This window comes from Triticum aestivum, chromosome 6D, assembly GCF_018294505.1.
Source record: "Triticum aestivum cultivar Chinese Spring chromosome 6D, IWGSC CS RefSeq v2.1, whole genome shotgun sequence".
NCBI classification, from domain to species: domain Eukaryota; kingdom Viridiplantae; phylum Streptophyta; class Magnoliopsida; order Poales; family Poaceae; genus Triticum; species Triticum aestivum.
Window position 1 is genome coordinate 128,316,635 of NC_057811.1, and position 18,803 is coordinate 128,335,437.

An 18,803-nucleotide genomic window follows, 5' to 3' on the forward strand; every position below is an offset into this window, starting at 1 on the left:
GGGAGGGCCAGCTGTCGGTGTCAAAACCGGCGGATCTCGGGTAGGGGGTCCCGAACTGTGCGTCTAAGGTCGATGGTAACAGGAGACAGGGGACATGATGTTTACCCAGGTTCGGGCCCTCTCTATGGAGGTAATACCCTACTTCCTGCTTGATTGATCTTGATGGATATGAGTATTACAAGAGTTGACCTACCTCGAGATCGTAATAGCTAAACCCTATAAGTCTAGCCTGTATGACTATGGTAATGAGTCTCTCCCTTTCCGGACTAAGTCCTCCGGTTTATATAAGCACCGGGAGGATCTAGGGTTACACAAGGTCGGTTACAAAGGAATCTACATATCCGGTCGCCAAGCTTGCCTTCCACGCCAAGAAGAGTCCCATCCTGACACGGGTGCAGTCTTCGGTCTTCGTATCTTCATAGCCCATCAGTCCGGCCCATGGCTAACAGGCCGGACGCCCGAGGACCCCTTAGTCCAGGACTCCCTCAGTAGCCCCTGAACCTAGCTTCAATGACAAAGTATCTGACATGTAGATCTGTCTTCGGCATTGCAAGGTGGGTTCCTCCTTCCAAACTGTACCTGAAATAGTCTTTGGATGTACCGATGTGTCCGGATCTGTAACACACACACCACACACAACCGTAGAGAGAATATAATATTTCACGAATCCAATCCGCTGACAACTTTTTGTAACATGACATCACGTCTGTCCGGTCATAATTTCAAACCGTTTTCCGTCTGCCACTCCACGTTCCGAGACGCGGTTGCCATTGGCACGTCTTGTCAAAGCAGAGATCGTGTCCCCTTATTGCGGGATTCTCATCAATACGGGCGTGGGTAACCCAACCGTGCTGTTTACACAGCCCTTGGGAATAGGCGAGTTTTAGGGCGAGTGCGGGGGGGGGGGCGTTTGACATTCGCGGCCTTTATAAGGGGATAAGGATTCATCTTCATTCACCCACGCCTTCTCCTTCCTCTGCCCATCCATCCTTGAGCTCCAGCGCAAGTTCTAGCTTTCCCCACCCGAGGAAGCACTCCAACCATGTCCGGATCCGGAGCTGGGGGCAAGTGGATGGCCTCCTCCGTTAAGAAGAGAGATATCAAGGAGCTTCAAGAGGCCGGATACTTGGCCAAGGAGATCGTTCACCGACTCCCGGCCAAGGGACAGATCGTCCCCACCCCCGAGCCTCATGAGAGGGTGGTGTTCCTCGCGCATTTCGTCCGCGGGCTGGGATTCCCTCTCCACCCCTTTGTCCGTGGACTGATGTTTTACTACGGGCTAGACTTCCATGATCTAGCCCCCAACTTTATCCTCAACATCTCGGCATTTATAGTCGTGTGCGAGGCCTTTCTCTGCATCCCACCTCACTTCGGCCTATGGCTGAAGACCTTCAATGTGAAGCCGAAGGTGGTGAGCGGCTAACAAGCAGAGTGCGGAGGTGCCATGGTGGGCAAGATGACCAATGTCACCTGGCTCGAAGGCTCCTTTGTGGAGACAGTGAAGGGGTGGCAATCGGGGTGGTTTTACATCACCGAGCCGCGCGACACCAACTGAGCGGCGGCCCCGGAATTCCGATCCGGAGTTCCGATGCGGCTCACCTCTTGGCAAGAGAAGGGCCTAACCTGGGGTTCTTCGAACGAGCTGACAGGGCTCCAGACGTGCGTCCGGAACATGATAACCAAGAAGATCAAACTCGTCAACGTGATCCAGGTTATGCTCATTCGCCGGATCCTTCCGTGCCAACGCCGGACTTGCTACTTGTGGGAGTTCGATCCGGCCAAGCACCAGACGCTACTAGAGCTCTTCGGCACAACGCACGAAGATGTCTGGAAAGTGCTCTTCAAGGCCGGCGAGACACCACCGCCCACGACCGAGGATCGCGGGCTTAGCTTAAAGAGCCAGGCGAATTCGGTAAGTTCTTTCATGCTTTCAAGGTATAACCTTTACTGGTATATTCTGAGGAAGGAGTCTAAGCCTTCCTATCAATTTTTAGGCCTGGACCGACATAGCGGGCGGATTAATTGTCCAGCCCCGCTGCCCGAAGACGAGGAAACCCCACTCCTGACGAAGATGCTATTTTCGGCGCCTTATGATGTGCTGGAGAAGAAGGCCAAGAAAATGGCCAAAGGGACCAGGAGTGGCCTTCGCCGCAAGGGTGCTTCGGACATATCGTCCGAAGACGAGATCGACTCTTCGGCCGCCGAAGACGACGACGAAGAGGAAAAATAAAGCGACTCCCCCCCTGAGGGGGGAAGGAAGAAAAGGGGCGCCTCCACAAATCTGGAGGCGAAGGCGCCCAAAAAGGGGGAAGGGCTCCCTTGCGGATAACTCAACGTGGGATGTCGATAGTAGTCCGGAACGAATGCCCCGGACCAAGTCCCGGGCCGCCTCGTAAGTAAAAAACCTTATGCACATCCAAATGCCTGGCCTTTCCACTTTGTAATATTAATATATTTAAATTATGCCATTGCAGTCCGGCCCGTGACAGCTCCCCGCGATCCTCAACTGGAGGTTCGCTAGATTCAAAGGAGATGGCCAGCGTGTCACCGCCGCCCGCTCACTCTCCCCCGGGCAAGGGTAATGAAGAGGTGGTGTCCCAAAGGACCTTCTCAGGTCAGGGGGAGGTTCCGGAGATCGTTGGGGCGGCGCCCAAGGATGACTCCTCGGCCGCCGGACACATGGGGGAGAAATCCCCCATGGGGACTGGTGATGGGGGCCAAGTTCCATTCGACCCCCAGCCGGATACCATTCCGGAGACCTACACGGCTCCGGAGTCCAGCGAACGGCCTTCCCCGAAAGGAGGAGGTGTGCCTGTTCCGCCGGTGACCTCTGTCCAACCAGAGGCACCGGATAATCTGCTGGAAGCACTGCGAGGTACTTCCGTTGTGGATGAACACCGTGTCCTTATGGGTACGGTGATCGAGAAGGTTCAGTCCGCCAAAAGTGGACTGACCGAAGCCTACGCTAGCCTTTTAACGGGCTTTGAGGTAAGTAATGTAATTGTAAAAAGAATATCACAGTGTAGACAGTAGCCCCTGATGCTCTGTTCGGTGTTCGGAAGGAAAAAGCCGAGCGGAGGATCAAAATAATTTTCGCAGGAGTCTAACATAAGATGTCTATGTGAATAAGCAGGCATCGCTGCTGGATGTTGCCGCTCATACTGCGGAAGTCTCCGGCCTGAAGTAGAGCCTGGAGTGGGCCGAAGAAGAGCTCGGCCTCACGAAGAAGCAGCTGGAGGACAGCCAAGGTATGCAGTAACCTGCCCGTATATTTAGGAAGGATGAATGTTTCGTGCTGACTAAAGTGACATGAACTTTATTAGGGGCCATGGCCGAGGTGGCGGCCCTCAAGAAGGCGTTAGCCGAGGCCGAGGACAAAGTGGCCAAGGAGAGCGCCGCATGCGAGAAGCACGAGGCCCGGGTCAGCGAGGTCCAACAAGAGCTCCAGGACGTTGTCAAGAAGTACGAGTCCTTGGAGCGTGATTCTAAGACGCAAGCGTACGAACTTGCGAAGGCCTGCCAGAGCGCATAAGAGGCTCGAGCCGAGGCCTAGAGCGCCCGTCAGGAAATCCAGGCGGCCAAGAAGATCGCGGCGGGTAAGGCTTTCATTATGCAAAGCAAGTCTGTGAAGGAAACATTCCTTTTACTTACCCAAATTTGGAGCTCTCCAGGGGCGTTTACGGATTTGCCGCGCAGCATATCGGATGCTGCTGAGTTCTATCGAGCCGAAGAGGGGAGTTCTACGGAGAAGTTGTTCTGGTCTCAATACCTCAGACCAGAACATCCGGTGCCCTTCAGCGACCAGCTGAAACAGCTGGTCGAGCTGCACAAGGCGGCCGTGCTAGCCATGAAGGACCTAATAGTCCGGCTATGGCCTGCGGAGCCTATCCCCAGCAGCTACTTCGGACTGGTGAAGTGGCTTGTGAGTGCCTGCCCACGGCTTGAAGTCGTGAAGCGGTCAGTCTGCATGGAAGGTGCGCGGATGGCCTTTGCCCGCGTCAAGATGCACTGGGCGAAGATGGATGCCAAGAAGCTGATGACCGAGGGCTGATGGCAAGGAGCACCGTCGACCCAAGCTATATTTTGATAGTGTCCTGGAGGGATCCCGCCTTGTGGCGGAGCAATGTGCAAAGGATGTTATATTCCCATGAAAACATTCATGTTATCCCGTCCTGTAATATGAAACAAGGTCGTTATGTAATATAATGCTTGTGACTCTTAAAATTTTACCTCATGTGCGGCCGTTTATGAAATCTGAGGGTTAACCAGTCGTCGGCTTCTGCCCCCATGCAGATACTACGGGGGTGTTCGGGATAAATCTCAACACTCTTTGCTCCACCTTCTGGTCCTTAAAGGAGGTGTTTAGCGCAACGAACAAGGCAATCAGACTATACGGCTTTTATCGCCCTCACTTAGCCATAGGAGTTTGACAATGAGAATTTTGGCGAAGCCCCTGGTATTCGGAAGGCCGAACCAGGGGCGCTATACACGCCTGATCGGATAGAAACCGATTCCTCACGTAAAGCGGAAAAAATCTCTAAGGATTTGAAACCTCTCGAACAGCAGACCAGCTCTCGCCGCATCATGACAATCAGTTTTCGGCTTTCTCTACTGAGGTGCTCGTCCGGAAGAACCGGGACACAATCGCAGTAGTTCTCCCTTTACTACCCTAGCCGATATAGCGGAACGTAAGGTAGTAAGCACAGCAGCCGGGCAACCCAACTATTGACCAAAGACATGATTCGGAGCCGATGCATATAATGCTATAAGTTCGGGGTGCCGAACTATACTATAAAAAGTGTTCAGAATTTACTGTCGTGTTGCGGGGCATGATGAAGCCCCCGGCGAAGTAGTATGTACCAGAGTGTACGGGTGCGTAGTAATAAATACAAAGGCAAGGAAAAAATCAAGTAATAAGTGATACGTCTCCAACGTATCTATAATTTTTGATTGCTTCATGCTATATTATCTACTATTTTGGACATTATTGGGCTTTATTATTCACTTTTATATTATTTTTGGGACTAACCTATTAACCGGAGGCCCAGCCCAGAATTGATGTTTTTTTGCCTATTTCAAAGTTTCGCAGAAAAGGAATATCAAACGGAGTCCAAACGGAATGAAACCTTCGGGAACGTGATTTTTAGGAAGATTATGATCCAGGAGACTTGGACCCTACGTCAAGAAACAAAGGAGGAGGCCACGAGGTAGGGGGCGCGCCCACCCCCCAGGGCGCGCCCTCCACCCTCGTGGGCCCCCTGTTGCTCCACCGACGTACTCATTCCTCCTATATATACCTACGTACCCCCAAACGATCAGATACGGAGCCAAAAACCTAATTCCACTGCCGCAACCTTCTATACCCACGAGATCCCATCTTGGGGCCTGTTCCGGAGCTCCGCCGGAGGGGCATCCATCACGGAGGGCTTCTACATCATCACCATAGCCTCTCCGATGAAGTGTGAGTAGTTTACCTCAGACCTTCGAGTCCATAGTTAGTAGCTAGATGGCTTCTTCTCTCTTTTTGGATCTCAATACAATGTTCTCCCCCTCTCTCGTGGAGATCTATTCGATGTAATCTTCTTTTTGCGGTGTGTTTGTTGAGACCGATGAATTGTGGGTTTATGATCAAGATTATCTATGAACAATATTTGAATCTTCTCTGAATTCTTTTATGTATGATTGGTTATCTTTGCAAGTCTCTTCGAATTATCAGTTTGGTTTGGCCTACTAGATTGATCTTTCTTGCAATGGGAGAAGTGCTTAGCTTTGGGTTCAATCTTGCAGTGTCCTTTCCCAGTGACAGTAGGGGCAGCAAGGCACGTATTGTATTGTTGCCATCGAGGATAACAAGATGGGGTTTTATCATATTGCATGAATTTATCCCTCTACATCATGTCATCTTGCTTAAGGCGTTACTCTGTTTTCATGAACTTAATACTCTAGATGCATGCTGGATAGTGGTCGATGAGTGGAGTAATAGTAGTAGATGCAGGCAGGAGTCGGTCTACTTGTCTCGGACGTGATGCCTATATACATGATCATACCTAGATATTCTCATAACTATGCTCAATTCTGTCAATTGCTCAACAGTAATTCGTTCACCCACCGTAAAATACTTATGCTCTTGAGAGAAGCCACTAGTGAAATCTATGGCCCCCGGGTCTATCTTCATCATATTAATATTCCAACACTTATTTATTTTCTTTGCTTTTACTTTGCATCTTATCACAAAAATACCAAAAATATTATCCTATCAGATCTCACTCTCGTAAGTGACCGTGAAGGGATTGACAACCCCTTATCGCGTTGGTTGCGAGGAGTTATTTGTTTTGTGTAGCTACGAGGGACTCGCGCGTAGCCTCCTACTGGATTGATACTTTGGTTCTCAAAAACTGAGGGAAATACTTACGCTACTTTGCTGCATCACCATTTCCTCTTCAAGGGAAAACCAACGCAGTGCTCAAGAGGTAGCAAGAAGGATTTCTGGCGCCGTTGCCGGGGAGTCTATGCAAAAGTCAACATGCCAAGTACCCATCACAAACCCTTATCTCCCGCATTACATTATTTGCCATTTGCCTCTCGTTTTCCTCTCCCCCACTTCACCCTTGCCGTTTTATTCGCCCTCTCTTTTCCGGTTGCCTCTGTTCGTTCACTTCTCCCTCGCCATGTCAGAACCAAAAAGAGTTGGGGTTCCTCTCCCGAGTTTCAGCGCTTTAGACAATCCTACTATCTTATCTAAACTCATAAATAAAAATACTATGGAAAAACCTGCCGGAATTATCAATGAAAACCTTAGCAATTTTGATGAAGAAGATTCCGAAATATTTCGTTATTTACTTGATGAATCTTTGAAAGATGCTTGGGATATGCTATTAAGGATCCGTGCTAGCTATGTACCTCAATACCAAATTGAGGTTTACTTAAAAAGCTTTTATGTTGGGTTGCCCGCTTCGTTCAAACAAGTCTTGGATTCTATTTTTGAAGAGGGTTTTCTTGAAGGGGACCCCATAGATACCTATGAAAAGATGAAAACTATATTTGGGCACCCCATTAACGAGAAAGTTGAAATCACATCTCTTTTGCTTTCTTACCAAAACGAATCTATCAAAGAGATAAAAGCTAGCCTAGATGCCAATTTCCGCAGCATACTTAATCTTTCTTCTACCATTAATGGCCATGTACTATGTCAAAATATAAAGATTAATTCCATAGATAACAAGTTTTCTCTCTTTTTCCCTAAAACCAAAGATGGCAATACCTAGGTCTATCCTTGCTTTTATGCCTAGCTAGGGGCGTTAAACGATAGCGCTTGTTGGGAGGCAACCCAATTTTATTTTTAGTTTTTTTCTTTTTGCTTATGTTTAGGAATAAATATTTGATCTAGCCTCTGGTTAGATGTGTTTTTATGTTTTAATTAGTGTTTGTGCCAAGTTAAAGCTATAGGATCTTCTTGGATGATAGTTATTTGATCTTGCTGTAATTTCCAGAAACTTTCTGTTCACGAAAACAATTGTTAAAAATCACCAGAACATGATAAAATAGTGATTCCAATTGCTGCTGATCAATAAACAAATTGTATAGGTATTCCTATTTTGGCTGATTTTTTGGAGTTCCAGAAGTTTGCGTTAGTTACAGATTACTACAGACTGTTCTGTTTTTGACAGATTCTGTTTTTCGTGTGTTGTTTGCTTATTTTGATGAATCTATGGCTAGTAAAATAGTTTATAAACCATAGAGAAGTTGGAATACAGTAGGTTTAACACCAATATAAATAAAGAATGAGTTCATTACAGTACCTTGAAGTGGTCTTCTATTTTCTTTCGCTAACGGAGCTCACGAGATTTCTGTTGAGTTTTGTGTTGTGAAGTTTTCAAGTTTTGGGTGAAAGATTTTGATGGATTATGGAACAAGGAGTGGCAAGACCCTAAGCTTGGGGATGCCCATGGCACCCCCAAAATAATCTAAGGACACCAAAAAGCCAAAGCTTGGGGATGCCCCGGAAGGCATCCCCTCTTTCGTCTACTTCCATCGGTAACTTTACTTGGAGCTATATTTTTATTCACCACATGATATGTGTTTTGCTTGGAGAGTCTTGTATGATTTGAGTCTTTGCTTTTTAGTTTACCACAATCACCCTTGCTGTACACACCTTTTGAGAGAGCCATACATGATTTGGAATTTGTTAGAATACTCTATGTGCTTCGCTTATATCTTTTGAGTTATATAGTTTTGCTCTAGTACTTCACTTATATCTTTTAGAGCACGGTGGTGGATTTGTTTTATAGAAACTATTGATCTCTCATGCTTCACTTAGATTATTTTGAGAGTCTTAAATAGCATGGTAAATTTCTTAAATAATCCTAATATGCTTGGTATTCAAGATTTGTAAAACTTTCTTATGAGTGTGTTGAATACTATGAGAAGTTTGATGCTTGATAATTGTTTTGAGATATAAAGATGGTGATATTAGAGTCATGCTAGTTGAGTAGTTGTGAATTTGAGAGATACTTGTGTTAAAGTTTGTGATTCCTGTAGCATGCACGTCTGGTGAACCGTTATGTGATGAAGTCAGAGCATAATTTATTTATTTATTGTCTTCCTTATGAGTGGCGGTCGGGGACGAGTGATGGTCTTTTCCTACCAATCTATCCCCCTAGGAGCATGCGCATAATACTTTGCTTTGATAACTTGTAGATTTTTGCAATAAGTATATGAGTTCTTTATGACTAATGTTGAGTCCATGGATTATACGCACTTTTCTTCCTCCCACCATTGCTAGCCTCTCTAATACCGCGCACTTTTCGCCGGTATCTTACACCCACCATATACCTTCCTCAAAACAGCCACCATACCTACCTATCATGGCATTTCCATAGCCATTCCGAGATATATTGCCATGCAACTTTCCACCGTTCCGTTTATTATGACACGCTCCATCATTGTCATATTGCTTAGCATGATCATGTAGTTGACATTGTATTTGTGGCAAAGCCACCGTTCATAATTCTTTCATACATGTCACTCTTGATTCATTGCAAATCCCGGTACACCGCCGGAGGCATTCATATAGAGTCATATTTTGTTCTAAGTATCGAGTTGTAATTGTTGAGTTGTAAGAAAATAAAAGTGTGATGATCTTCATTTTTAGAGCATTGTCCCAAGTGAGGAAAAGGATGATGGAGACTATGATTCCCCCACAAGTCGGGATGAGACTTCAGACAAAAAAAAAGAGGCCATAAAAAAAGAGAAAAGGACCAAATAAAAAATGAGAGAAAAAAAGAGAAGGGACAATGTTACTATCTTTTTACCACACTTGTGCTTCAAAGTAGCACCATGATCTTCATGACAGAGAGTCTCTCATTTTGTCACTTTCATATACTAGTGGGAATTTTTTATTATAGAACTTGGCTTGTATATTCCAATGATGGGCTTCCTCAAAATGCCCTAGGTCTTCGTGAGCAAGCGAGTTGGATGCACACCCACTTAATTTCTTTTGTTGAGCTTTCATATACTTATAGCTCTAGTGCATCCTTTGCATGACAATCCCTACTCATTCACATTGATATCTATTGATGGGCATCTCCATAGCCTGTTGATATGCCTAGTTGATGTGAGACTATCTTCTCCCTTTTTGTCTTCTCCACAACCACCATTCTATTCCACATATAGTGCTATATCCATGGCTCACGCTCATGTATTGCGTGAAGATTGAAAAAGTTTGAGAATGTCAAAAGTATGAAACAATTGCTTGGCTTGTCATCGGGGTTGTGCATGATTTAAATACTTTGTGTGGTGAACATAGAGCATAGCCAGACTATATGATTTTGTAGGGATAACTTTCTTTGGCCATGTTATTTTGAGAAGACATGATTGCTTTGTTAGTATGCTTGAAGTATTATTATTTTTATGTCAATACCAAACTTTTGTCTTGAATCTTTCGGATCTGAATATTCATACCACAATTAGGAAGAATTACATTGAAATTATGCCAAGTAGCACTCCGCATCAAAAATTCTGTTTTTATCATTTACCTACTCGAGGACGAGCAGGAATTAAGCTTGGGATTGCCTGATACGTCTCCAACGTATCTATAATTTTTGATTGCTCCATGCTATATTATCTACTGTTTTGGACATTATTGGGCTTTATTATTCACTTTTATATTATTTTTGGGACTAACCTATTAACCGGAGGCCCAGCCCAGAATTGCTGTTTTTTTGCCTATTTCAGAGTTTCGCAGAAAAGGAATATCAAACGGAGTCCAAACGGAATGAAACCTTCGGGAACATGATTTTTAGGAAGATTATGATCCAGGAGACTTGGACCCTACGTCAAGAAACAAAGGAGGAGGCCACGAGGTAGGGGGCGCGCCCACCCCCCCAGGGCGCGCCCTCCACCCTCGTGGGTCCCCTATTGCTCCACCGACGTACTCCTTCCTCCTATATATACCTACGTACCCCCAAACGATCAGATACGGAGCCAAAAACCTAATTCCACCGCCGCAACCTTATGTACCCACGAGATCCCATCTTGGGGCCTGTTCCGGAGCTCCGCCGGAGGGGGCATCCATCACGGAGGGCTTCTACATCATCACCATAGCCTCTCCGATGAAGTGTGAGTAGTTTACCTCAGACCTTCGGGTCCATAGTTAGTAGCTAGATGGCTTCTTCTCCCTTTTTGGAGCTCAATACAATGTTCTCCCCCTCTCTCGTGGAGATCTATTCGATGTAATCTTGTTTTTGCGGTGTGTTTGTTGAGATCGATGAATTGTGGGTTTATGATCAAGATTATCTATGAACAATATTTGAATCTTCTCTGAATTCTTTTATGTATGATTGGTTATCTTTGCAAGTCTCTTCGAATTATCAGTTTGGTTTGGCCTACTAGATTGATCTTTCTTGCAATGGGAGAAGTGCTTAGCTTTGGGTTCAATCTTGCGGTGTCCTTTCCCAGTGACAGTAGGGGCAGCAAGGCACGTATTGTATTGTTGCCATCGAGGATAACAAGATGGGGTTTTATCATATTGCATGAATTTATCCCTCTACATCATGTCATCTTGCTTAAGGCGTTACTCTGTTTTCATGAACTTAATACTCTAGATGCATGCTGGATAGTGGTCGATGAGTGGAGCAATAGTAGTAGATGCAGGAAGGAGTCGGTCTACTTGTCTCGGACGTGATGCCTATATACATGATCATACCTAGATATTCTCATAACTATGCTCAGTTCTGTCAATTGCTCAACAGTAATTCGTTCACCCACCGTAAAATACTTATGCTCTTGAGAGAAGCCACTAGTGAAATCTATGGCCCCCGGGTCTATCTTCATCATATTAATCTTCCAACACTTATTTATTTTCTTTTCTTTTATTTTTACTTTGCATCTTATCACAAAAATACCAAAAATATAATCCTATCAGATCTCACTCTCGTAAGTGACCGTGAAGGGATTGACAACCCCTTATCGCATTGGTTGCGAGGAGTTATTTGTTTTGTGTAGGTACGAGGGACTCGCGCGTAGCCTCCTACTGGATTGATACCTTGGTTCTCAAAAACTGAGGGAAATACTTACGCTACTTTGCTGCATCACCCTTTCCTCTTCAAGGGAAAACCAACGCAGTGCTCAAGAGGTAGCAATAAGCTGACACTGCCGATTAATTTCCCTTGTGATTTGATTAATATGTCGAGGCGTACTTGTGCAAGTAATGCAATGAGTGAGTAAGGCTATTTAACATGCCATGACCAAGAGCGAGCTGCATGAGGGTATGTAAAACAGGTATAGCAATCGTTAGCAGAGACCACCTAGGCCCTCCCTTGTACGTCAAAGCTTCTTGCTTCCTTGGTGTATTTCATCCTTTGACAGGGCCAGTAATCCGGCCATCGAAGAAGGCTTATGTAAAAGAAAATCTGAAAAAGGAAAAAAGGAAATGGTGGAAGTATACTTGTGTCCGGGATCGGTCGAGCCGAACTATGGATCACAAACTAGTTGTGCCTCCGTCGATGCCCATGGAATTTCGAGTGCGTAATTGTGTATGCGTGGTACGGATGCCACTACTTGATCGGGGCTGGGATGGAGGCCGAATTGCTAATCGAGCTCTTGACGAGCTGAGATGTCCTGTTGCAACATAGTCCGGACTCTTTTGACGGTGTCCAGGGGCTCGGCAGCCGGATACGGTTCTGCTTGAAAAGGTCGCGCTGTACTTCTGCTGCTAGGGCGGCGGTGTGCTGCTCTGTACGGAGGGAGCGTTCCGTGTTTCGGTTGACCGTTATAACGCCGCGTGGACCGGGCATCTTGAGCTTAAGATAAGCATAGTGAGGTACCGCATTGAATCGAGCAAATGCGGTTCGTCCAAGCAGTGCGTGATAGCCGCTGCGAAAGGGGACAATATCGAAGATTAATTCCTCGCTTCGGAAGTTGTCCGGAGATCCGAAGACTACCTCTAGTGTGACTGAGCCCGTACAGTGGGTCTCTGCACCAGGTATGACTCCTTTAAAGGTAGTCCTTGTGGGCTTGATCCGTGATGGGTTAGTGCCCATTTTGCGCACTGTAGCCTGATAGAGCAGATTGAGGCTGCTGCCACCGTCCATGAGGACTCGCGATAGGTGGAATCCATCAATGATTGGGTCCAGGACTAGTGCGGCTGATCCGCCATGCCGGATACTGGTCGGATGATCTCGACGATCCAAAGATTTGGCACGGACGGTCAAGTATGCGGTCCATGCTAGATGGTCCTTGATTGTTTCTTTGATACGACTTTTTCCATTGACCGGACTTGGAGCCGCTGAATCCGGCGTTGACAGCAGTGTCATCGGTGTTGTCGCCGTTGCTTCGGCGTTTGTGTCTGCTGCGTCGAAGCTTGCTGTTTCTATTTTTGGCCTCGGAGGGGCCTGCCTCGCTGGCCATATTTTTACTACGAGCTAGCCAGCTGTCCTCACCCGCACAAAACCGGGTCATGAGGGCCGTGAGGGTGGCCATAGATTTCGGCTTTTCTTGGCCGAGGTGGCGGGCGAGCCATTCGTCACGGATGCTATGTTTAAAGGCCGCTAGGGCTTCTGCATCCGGAGAGTCGGTGATCTGGTTCTTTTTAGTTAGGAACCTAGTCCAGAATTTCCTGGCCGGCTCCCCGGGTTGTTGAACTATGTGACTTAAGTCATCGGCGTCCGGTGGCCGGACATATGTACCTTGGAAGTTGTCGAGGAAGGCCTCTTCCAAGTCCTCCCAGCTGCCAATAGAATTTTCAGGCAGGCTGTTTAACCAGTGTCGATGTAACACCCACGATGCGGCTATATCTCCCACGTGTCGAGGCACGACTTAGAGGCATAACCGCATTGTGGTTTTTTCGCAAGAAGGGTTATCTTCACACAATCCCATGTAATGAACAAGAATGGGATAACAAGAGTTGGCTTACAATCGCCACTTCACACAATACATAAATATAATTCATACATCATCCAAAATCCACACATAGACCGACTACGGTCAAATCCAAATGAAAATAAGATAACCCCAAATGCTAGATCCCCGATCGTCCCAACTGGGCTCCACTACTAATCATCAGGAAAAGAAACATAGTAACGACCACGTTCCTCGTCGAACTCCCACTTGAGCTCGGTTGCGTCATCTGCACTGGCATCGTCGACACCTGCAACTGTTTTGGTAGAATCTGTGAGTCACGAGGACTCAGCAATCTCACACCCGCGAGATCAAGACTATTTAAGCTTATAGGAAAGGATGGTGTAATGAGGTGGAGCTGCAGCAGGCACTAAGCATATATGGTGGCTAACATACGCAAATGAGAGCGAGAAGAGAAGCAACGCAACGGTCGCGAAGCTAGTAATGATCAAGAAGTGATCCTGAAACTACTTACGTTCATGCATAACTCAAACGGTGTTCACTTCCCGGACTCCGCCGAGAAGAGACCATCACGGCTACACACACAGTTGATGTATTTTAATTAAGTCAAGTGACAAGTTCTCTACAACCGGACATTAACAAATTCCCATCTGCCTCATAACCGCGGGCACGGCTTTCGAATGATAATACCCTGCAGGGGTGTCCCAACTTAGCCCATCATAAGCTCTCACGGTCAACGAAGGATAAACCTTCTCCCGGGAAGACCCGATCAGTCTCGGAATCCCGGTTTACAAGACATTTCGACAATGGTAAAACAAGACCAGCAAAGCCGCCCAATGTGCCGACAAATCCCGATAGGAGCTGCACATATCTCGCTCTTAGGGCACACCGGATAAGAGAAGCGTACAGGTACCAACATAACCCAAGTTGCCAAGGGACGGTCCCGCACTGTGCTCTAGTTTGGACCAGCACTCAGAGGAACACTGGCCCGGGGGTTTAAATAAAGATGACCCTCAGGCTCGCGAAAACCCAAGGGAAAAAGGCTTAGGTGGCAAATGGTAAAACCAAGGTTGGGCCTTGCTGGAGGAGTTTTATTCAAGGCGAACTGTCAAGGGGGTCCCACAAATAACCCAACCGCGTAAGGAACGCAAACTCAAGGAACATAATACCGGTATGACGGAAACTAGGGCGGCAAGAGTAGAACAGAACACCAGGCATAAGGCCGAGTCTTCCACCCTTTACCAAATATATAGATGCATTAATTAAATAAGAGATATTGTGATATCCCAAGATAAATATCCAAGTTCCAACTTAGAACCAACTTCAACTTCACATGCAACTAGCAACGCTATAAGAAGGGCTGAGCAAAAACGGTAACTTAGCCAAACAACGGTTTGCTAGGAAAGGATGGTTAGAGGCTTGACATCGCAATATGGGAGGCATGATATAGCAAGTGGTAGGTATCGCAGCATAGCAATAGAACGAACAACTAGCAAAGCAAAGATAGAAGTGATTTCGAGGGTATGGTCATCTTGCCTGCAAGGTTCTCAGAGTTGTCGAAAGCTTGATCCTCGTAAGCGTACTCAACAGGTTCCTCATTCACGAACTCGTCTCCCGGCTCTACCCACAACAAGAAAACAAGCAACGGAACCACAATCAATCACGGGAAATGCACAAGCACCATGATGCAAAACATGAATGATATGCAAGATATGATATGCGATGCATATGCGTGTTCCGGAAGAAAAATGATGAACAAGGCAGTAACTTGGCAAACCAAGCATGCCACTGGAAAGATGAGATGATTTTGGTCGAAATCGATATAAAAATCACCGGAAACGGATGCACGGTTTGCAAATGGCAAGCAAAACAAGAATGACATGAATCTACGATTAACAGCATGATACCACTTAGAATACATCAAGTAACTATGCTACAGCACTCTAACATAGAAACAAAGCATATGGCAGTAATCTACAGGAGATGCTTGACAAAAGATGAACACTGAGCTACGGCTATATCACACCACAGCAGGTTCAAACAAGCATGGCAAAAGTGCAAAAGATATCAGGTTCACAGACTTGGTGAAATTACTGAACATGGCTGAAACAGCATCAGGTAGCAATGTTCAGAGTAAGCTAAACACATTCTACAGGAACTTAACATGGCAAAACAAGGCATGGCATGAATCTACTAAATTCATAGAATAAAAGTCCTTTACTGACCATGAGCCAAAAAGGACCAGAAGATATGATGGCAACCATGTAAACATAGCAAGTTTCGTTAACAGGTTCCAGACTTAGCAGAAAACAGAGCATGGCAGAAACAGTATTGTGAAGGCATCTATGTGAGCTTGATGCACTCACCACAAAGCAATGCATGACAAAACAAGCATACGTACATCAAGATGGCATGTTTATGAAGGTATCCATGGCAAGAGCAAATACATAGCATGTATGAAACAACTACAACAACCTTGGCAAAATTGAATATCATGTTAACAATCTGCCAGAAATATTTTATAGCAAAAGTAGAGCAAGATTAAGACATTCTATGGCATTCCATAATTGCAAACAGGGGAATGGATGGATAGAGCACAACTATATCTACAAAACATCCTTACTGAACATAATCAAAAGGATCATGGATCTCTCTGTAGACACATGGATACATGGCAACAAAATAACAGCAGAAACAGAGTGAAATTACCAAGTCTCTGAAAACAGAAACATCACGAAGCCTAGTTTGCATGCTTGTGCTAGTCACCACAGAGATCACAAAAATACATGGCATACACCTCTGTAAAGATGGCATGGCATATATCAAAACACCTGTAGACCTCATGCCCATAAGATGCACACATCAATTGCAACAAAAATAACAAATCACCAAGTTCTGATAAGTAACAGCAGGTAACAACATATAGGACTTTTGCACCAGAGATTTGGGCGTCACGATGGACTCAAATGAACACGTCATAATGGAACAAAATGAAGAGCATCTCGAGACGACCATTTCGATATATTATACGCACGAAACGGAGCTATATGCAGAGAGTTATGATGCGATGAACAGAAGCATATAATGCAAATATCTCAAGACAAGATTTCGGGGAGGAATAAAAAGTCAACCCTCTCGGTGGATCCAGATCGGATCGGGCCGGCTCGAGCTCGCGGTGGCTCGCCGGAGAAGAAGAGGAGGCGGCGATGGCGAAGGGCGACCGAAGGAGGCGCGGTCGGGCGAGGCGCCGGCGGGACGGTCGGCGGCGGCGTGCCGCGCCGGAGGCGGCAGAGGCGGCGGCCGGCGCGAAGGCGGGACCGCGGCGGCGGACGGGAGGCCGAGGGCGGCGGCACGGGTCGGAGGAGCCGCGGGCGGCGAGAGACGCGCACGGGCCGGGAGGGCTTGCCCCGGGCCCGGGCGGGCCGGCGGCAATGTGGGCGCACGGGCGCCACGTGGCGCGCAGCGGTTGGGCGAGGGCGGCGGCGGCTTTCGTCCGGCGGGGAGTGGACGCGTCCGGCGGCGCGGAGGAGCGGGGTTAGGGTTTGGACTGCGAGAAAAATTTCGGGGGATCACCTATTTGTAGGTAGAGGGAGCTAGGAGACTCCAAATGGAGCACGGTTTTCGCCCACACGATCGTGATCGAACAACCTAGAGCATGGAAGAGACTTAGAGGGGTTTTGGGCTGTTTGGAGGGGGGTTTTTCTGCAACACACAAAAGGACTGTGCCGTTACCCGGTTAACCGTTGGAGCATCAAACGACCTCCAAATGGAACGAAATTTGACAGGTGGTCTACCGGTGTTATACCAAGGCCACTTGGCAAGACTCGGTCCATTCCGAGAACGTTCAACACCGGCTCACGAAAACAAACAAGAGGGGGTGTCGGTGCATGTGGGAGTGTCGGATTGCAAAACGGACAACGGGGAAAATGCTCGGGTGCATGAGACGGACACGTATGCAAATGAGATGCACATGATGACATGATATGAGATGCATGACATGAACAAAATGCAAAACGAAAAAACAAAACCCGACCGCGAAGGAAATATCATAACACATAGCCGAAAATGGCAAGAGCTGGAGTTACAAATATGGAAAGTTACATCCGGGGTGTTACAACACTCCACCACTACGAGAGGATCTCGTCCCGAGATCTAGGACTGAAGGAACTCCGGATATTCGGAACGGAGGTGGTCCCAGGTGGCTTCTTGGTCGGAATGGTGCGACCACTTCACTTTCAGGAATTTGATTGACTTGTTGCGAGTTTTGCGCTCAGTTTCTTCAAGAATAGCAACGGGGTGCTCATGATAAGACAAATCTTCTTGGAGATCAATCTCTTCGAAGTTGATGGTGCGCTCAGGCATCTTGAAGCACTTGCGAAGCTGTGACACATGGAACACATCGTGCACGTTCGCGAAGTTGGAGGGAAGCTCAAGTTGATAGGCGAGGTCGCCTCTTTTGCCAATGATCTTGAAAGGACCCACGTATCTAGGGGCAAGCTTCCCTTTGATACTGAAGCGACGAGTGCCTTTCATTGGAGAGACGCGGAGGTAGACATGGTCTCCGATCTCGAAAGCCACATCACGGTGCTTGCTATCATAGTAACTCTTCTGGCGCGATTGCGCGGCTTTGAGATTTTCACGGATGACTTTACACATTTCTTCAGCCTCTGTGATTAAGTCATTGTCAAGAAGTTGGCGTTCACCAGTCTCTGACCAATTGAGAGGAGTACGGCACTTTCTACCATAGAGAATCTCGAATGGGGCCTTGCCCGAACTCGCTTGGAAGCTGTTGTTGTACGAGAATTCGGCATATGGGAGACAATCTTCCCATTTCATGCCAAAGGAAATGACACAAGCCCTGAGCATATCTTCAAGGATTTGATTGACTCGCTCGACTTGGCCACTAGTTTGAGGATGGAAAGTTGTGCTGAAGCGAATGTTGGTGCCCATGGCCTTCTGGAAGGAGTCCCTGAACTTAGAAGTGAAGATGCTCCCATGATCTGAAGAAATCAATTATGGAATGCCGTGCAAGGAGACAATCCTGGAGGTGTATAGCTCTGCCAACTGAGCTGCTGTGATGGATTCTTTGATTGGAAGTAAATGAGCCACTTTAGTAAGCTTGTCGATGACAACGAAGATAGCATCATTTCCACGCTTGGACTTGGGAAATCCCGTCACGAAGTCCATTTCGATATGATCAAACTTCCATTCTGGGATAGCAAGAGGTTGGAGGAGACCAGCTGGTTGTTGGTATTCTGCTTTCACCCTTCGACAGACATCACATTCATTCACGAATTGTGCGATTTCTCGCTTCATTCGAGTCCACCAATACGACTGCTTGAGGTCATGGTACATCTTCGTACTTCCAGGATGGATGGAAAGAAGAGAATTGTGCGCCTCGTTCATTATGACTTTCCTTAGATCACCTTTAGGAACCACAATCCGGT